Below are 6260 nucleotides of genomic sequence, written 5' to 3' on the forward strand. Positions count from 1 at the left end.
ATTCTTAATTAGGGTATTTTTAATAAATGTTCTTTCTTGGTCTTGATCAGGGAAACATTGTTCAAAGTGTTGTCTCTGGACTGATGAAGTTTTGCAAATTGTTACTTATTTGCAATGGTATAGAAATTGAAAGTAAGAACTTTAAACATTTTATAGTAGTTTAGTGAGTCATCTTATGACTATGGAATCTAACCATAATAAAATTTGGAGTTATGTCTTTGTTTCTTCATTTCAGTGTCTTAATATTTTACAAAAGTCTCCCTGAAGACAAAACAAAGACTAGAACACTACCTATAGCAGTGAACCACAGCAGAATGGGTATAAAATAAAGAAGATGTAAGGGAAAACAGGGACAGAGAGAACTTATAGTTTCCAAATTCCTACAAGTTTTCTGAGAACTGGAACTTTTTTAAAAAATCTCCTATTTCCATGACATGTTTAGTTGTGTTTTCTGGTTTACTCTTAATATGCTGTAGTTATTCTTTTTTTAAACAGAAAAACTAGCTGATTTTTATTATCATTATCAATGCCAAACAAGACTTTAAATCAACTAAAATCTTTCATTAAGCATAAAGTTACTTTCATATTTGCTACAATCACAGTAAATATGTTTCTTTGTATAAAGGGACAGCCTTTGTTTGGAGTTTAAAATATCCCCAACTGCAAGATTACATATATATAAAACTCCGTTTGTTGCTCACATAATAATGCATTAATCAAATTAAATGTTATGCTCTCTAGAATAAGATAAAATAGAAATAATTTACTCATAAGGTTCATATTTAAACCATCTTTATTTACAAAATATTATCCTAAGAATCATCATTCCATTGAGCTTCAATTGGAGCAAACTTAAAAGCAGTTACCTAAACTAAAAATGAGAGATATATTACTTTGAAAGGCAGATAAAAACGATTGTCAGGTTTCTTTTTGTGCTTCTGAATGTTCAGTAGCAGGCTGATTTGAAGGTGGAATCAACCCTGAAGGGAACTTACTTCTACTTTCAGAATGCAGGGGTGGGAGTGGGGGAAAATCCTTCTCTTGAGGGGAAATACTGAGGAAAACACTGTGGTCCCATTGGAAATGGAGGGGATGTTGGGCCCTGTGGAAGATATTCTTGAGATGCTCCATACATGTTTCCTGGAGGAGGTGGAGGGGAAAAAGGCCCTCTCAGGAACTGACTCCTTGGATCCACTGGAAACAATGGACCTCTGATTGGAGGGAAAGGTGAGAAAGCAAAGCCAGAGCCAGTTCCTTGGTTTTCAGCAGAGAAAGATGAATCAGGCACATTGGAATCACCAAGATCGACTTTGGTATCATTTCTACTGGGTTCCATTTCTGAAGATGTAGGCCCATCCATTTTATCCAAAGGTGGCACAGTGGAACTTCTGAGTTCTGCTGATCCAGGTATAATTAGAATAGCATCCATATGGCTTTTGTAGAAGAAGCTGTGGATCAAAATATTGTGGGCCTGGTAAAGGGATCATTATACTATGGGCCTGCTCCCATGGAGGTGCCAGGGGCCCAGTGTCGGAAGGTGCTCTCTGAGGATCAGTTAACTTATCACGGTTTGATTCTCTTCTTTCATGGCTAATTGGACGATCTGGGCCCCTTGAGCCTCTTTCTCCTCCCACTGGCACCAAAGGTGAGAGTATGAGAGGACCCTTCTTTTCTGAATGAGAAGGTCTTATTTCACATGAAGCTTGACCCAAAGGTCAAGGGACCATTTGGGGAATTCTCTCTCCCAAAGGCTGTATTTGAAACATCAGAAACAGAAGGATCTTTTTCTACAAGTTTAAATTTGAACTCCATTTCGGATCATTTTTGTCTGTTGTGAGCATTTTGTTTCCTTAAATCATTGAGGTATCTTTCAGCACTGAGCTGCCAACTCATTGCCATGTGCTTTTTTCTCATAGTAAATAACATGCCCCTGATAAAAATGAATGGTTCTCTCCAATTCTTCTTTAAGATCTTTGGCTCACTTTCTATAGGTCTCCAGCGGTTTAGGTGTAGGGCTGATCTTTTCTTCCACTTTGGAAAGTTTCTCCTCTTGCTCTACTCAATAATTTTTCTCTCCTATTAATTTCCTTTGGAGTTCCATTACATTTTCTTGATATAGTTCCATCATGACTTTAAATTTCTGTTGAAGATTCTGATTCTCACTTTCAAACTGTGTATTTTCTGCTTGCAAAATGCTTGTTCTGTCTTAAGATTTTTAATATGCTCTCTAACATCTTCCTTTGTTTCAATTACTTCAGATAATAAAGTAAAAAATTTGATTTCTTTCTCTTTCTAAGGTTTTAAAAGAGGCCTGTAACTTAGCAACATATACCAGTTTCTTCAAAGCCCCTTTTGGCTGATCTTCTAAGTGAGCACCAATTTCTGATTCACTCTCTATTTCCAACTCCAAGTTACCTTCATCTGTTAGGACTTCTGCAAGCACAGGAGCCCAATTTTTTATCTGCAGCAAGTGTTCAGTCAGAGACTTAATGTGATTTTCTTTATCTCCTAGAACTTGGTCTGCATGTACTTTAGAATGTTCAAATATCATTTTTTTGTTTATTAAGGCCATTCACTTTTTCTTTCCATACCTCAACTTCTTGTAAAAGTTGTTTCTGACTTTCCTGAAGTTGGGAATTTTCATTCAAAGCCTCTTTTATTGCTACCATAACTTCTTCTTCATTCATTTGAAATAGTCTCAAGGCTGTTTTAGCTTCCAGTATTTGTGATTTGAGGTATTTTGGTTCATCTTCTAGGGACTTAATCCTTTTTGATATATCCACCATCAATTCATCCTGTTGAAAATATTTAGTTTTCTCTTCTTTTAGCTCTTTTTCTAGAAGGAATATCTCATCCTGAAGTATAGATATGGACCTATCCAGGTTTTCATATATTGCCTCCAAATTTTCTGCTTCTATTGACTCCTTTGCCAAAATGGCATCCTTTAAAGATGACTCTAAGCCTTCATAGTCTTTTTGAACAAGGCTAACTTTTTCAAGTAGTTCACATTTTTCTTCAATTAGTTCAGAAAGTTTTAGAGCAAGCTTTTCTTCTCTTCTCATGTAACACCTGCTTCTCACAGACTGATAACTTCTCCACAAAAACAAGAGAACAACAAAAAATCCAATAGCTGTACATATCACCAACTCCCACAGCCAGCCATAAGGACTAGGGTGTGTTTCCATGTCTTCAGACAATGCACACCACAACCCTGCTTGCTTCTTCCAGGACCACCCCCATGTAGGGATGAGGGGCAGCCGTTGCACCTCCATCACACTAAGGTTACTTTGGCTATTCCCTCCACAACCACACTACGCCCAGCCATTCCAAAACAGACTGTGGACACTCAGGCCTTTGGTCAGGAACAAACCTGCACCAGGCAACAGAGCAGACCATTGTGAATTAGCGGGTGGGGGGAGGGGCTTTGGGCATGGGGAGCCCCATTCATAGGCTTTCAGGGGCCTAGCACACTCACACTGCCTGCCAGGGAAATCGTGGCCCCTTCACTATGCTGTGCATCCTGAAGCAGCACAGGTTCAAGCCTGTCTCAATCAAGCCAGAGAGGAGTCCTCTCCAGGTCACCTACACGTTGGTTTGATGTAGGCCAGGCCAAGGTAGAACTTCTATACAATCATAATATCACTCAGTTTGATGTCACTAAAATTCTAAAGCTCTGTTAAATTTTAAAAGAGCTAGTACATCATATATTTATATTTGTACCACTTGTCCTTGTGTTTTAATGACTCATTCCTTTCCATCCCATCCTGTCCCCTCTTTTTTTCCTTCCTTCCTTTCTTCTTTCTTCTTTCTCCCTTTCCTTTTCTTGCAGTGTTGGGGGTTAAACTCCAAGACCTTGTACATACTGGGCAAGCTCCCTATCACTGAGCTACATCTCCAGGCCTGTTGACCCTTTCTATAGAAGTCATCTGAATTATTTCCATAGAAAAACTCTTCTGATAGACTATTTTAACAGTCATTTTAGAAGAGTTGTGAACAAGGGCACAAATCAGTTTTGATAAGTTATTTTTTAATAGTACAGCATATCTAATGTTTCTAAAAAGAAGGATCTTAAGACTTGAGTTGGTTTTCATTTTAGTTTTTGTAGATGATTTATTTAAGAGTCTTTAAAATCTTTTTTCAGATGTTCTTTTCACTTCTCATAGGATGTAAACAGTTCTAAGCAAGCTGGTCATTATAAATATATAGCAAAGAGAAGAATAAGGTCAGTGAGATCTTGCCTAAAACAAAAGAAAATAAAATGTTGCATGGGATTCTCACACAGAGACAGGGGATCCCAGGGTATTCAATGAGAAACAGTGTTTATTTGTGTGCATCCAGCCTCAGTGGATTCTTATCCAAAGGCTGAGTATTTAGTGTAGGGAGTAATCCCTTATATATCTGGTTAGTTTCCTTTTACATACTAGCCTTTGTCTTCATATGAGGTAAAACATTCCTGTTTGGGCATTCTATTTCTACACTACAAAGTAGCAAGAAAGTTCAAAAACTGATTTCCGGAGGGCTCACAATGATACAGATGGCATCATATTCTCTTTCCTTTCTTCTGAGGAATCTCTACCACAAAATGTAGCTCAGTGGTAAAGCACCCCTGGCTTCTATTCCCAGTAAGAAACCAAACAAATTGCAGAGGCTTCACTTAGGGCAGAGAATTTAGAATTATAATGAATTAGAGTGAGCAAAGTTTACCCTAGGTCACTTAGAAGAGGAGTTGTGTAGGTACACAGTTGACTAGTTTAAGCTGGTTGTTCCTGGTCTTTTCTGAAGAGCAGTTTCTGAAACAAAAAAACAACTTCAATTGAAGTTAGCAGTGAGCAGCTCTCTACCTGCAATCACAAGTGTTCCTAAGTTCCTTCCTGGCAGCTGACCACTTCGCAGACTGTTTCCTGGTGAGGAGAAAAGTCTGAAGAGGGGCAGAATTTGACATCTGGATCCCTTGGGGGATCCCCTTCCTCTTAGGCTATTCTAACCAACCCTCTGGCAGCACCTCTAGTATCTGAGATGCAGAGAGTTTGAATGGCCTCCAAAACTAGGGCATTGAGCCCCTATCCCAGGCCCTCTCCTCACTCCACATCTCTGGGTTGTGGCTGTTTCCTGGGGCACCTCAAGGCCCTGATTTTGGAGGATTTCACTGCCATCCCACCTCTATGCCCTCCAGTTCAGTGAGGGCTTTGATTGCAGTACCTGGAAATGGGGAGGTTCTTCAGGCAGGCAATTCAGTCTTCCTAGCAGTCTGTCTTGACCTTGACCCGTCAGAAGGCAGTGCCCTTAGGGCTACCCAGTAGAACACCTTTGGGCTGTTACTTATGGGATTGAGTCTTAGCAGTTGTTTCCAGACAGGCATTTCTCCCTTGTGCCCAGGATCTCCCTCCCTGAGGTCGTAGTTACTCTTTGATGGAGGCTGAAGGCTATCTAGGTGCCAGCCACTCACTTTTCTCACCTCCTCTGCCCACTGGTATCGAATCAGCTTTCTCTCTCACAGCCCATTAACCCAGGTGACCCAGGAAGCTATAAAGGCTAGTTGTATGGGAGTGGGTGGAGCCACTCTGCATTCTGCAAAGGATCACCTTTGTTCTGAGAGGCTGCAGTGATAGGAATCACCTGCATTCTTCTAGACCATCTTGACAATTGAATTGTGATGGATGCAGTCAGGATTTCCTTTAAATCAGCTGTCATTTGTGGCTAGAGATGGACCCAGAAGCTGTAGGCCTGTGCTACAGAGGAGAAAGCATATTTGGGCACATTGTAGAGAAATTGTTGGTTAGGATAGAAAGGCTGTGAGAAAGCCTGAAAACACTTCTGAAGACCTTCCTGGGACACTTGTGAGAGGTGCCAAGAGGAGAGGCAGGGCTTCTGACCTACCAGCTTATGAGCCATCACTGCTCAATAGCCATAGATTCAAAGCCACATCTTCATGTTGACCGCTAAATGGTGACTGAAGTACAGAAGGCCAGAGCAGTTCAGGTCTTGATGGGATGATTTCAGGGTCCAGCAGGGATGTCAGGCTTGCTGGTGACTCACAGATATGAATCAAGAGGTGGTAGCTAAGCTCTCCATACCATGATGTTGGATAAGGGCAGAGATATAGCCTGATACAAAGGGCTCCTTCATGTTCAGGGACTTCTGACCTGTTCTGAGTATCACAACTAGATTCTAGCATGAGCAGAATCATATGTAATAGAAGAGAAATTATCACTGAGAGGGGACTTGTGAGTTGCCCAAGTCACACATCTCAGGAGTGGCTC

The 6260-nt window shown here is 40.5% G+C and overlaps 1 pseudogene; it reads right to left on the reverse strand.

Moving 5' to 3' along the window:
* Positions 1-918: 918 nt before the first annotated feature.
* Positions 919-5892, reverse strand: LOC144257006 (melanoma inhibitory activity protein 2 pseudogene; annotated as a pseudogene).
* Between the last annotated feature and the right edge of the window lie 368 nt (positions 5893-6260).

The sequence above is a fragment of the Urocitellus parryii genome, chromosome 9, assembly GCF_045843805.1.
Source record: "Urocitellus parryii isolate mUroPar1 chromosome 9, mUroPar1.hap1, whole genome shotgun sequence".
Taxonomy (NCBI): Eukaryota; Metazoa; Chordata; class Mammalia; order Rodentia; family Sciuridae; genus Urocitellus; species Urocitellus parryii.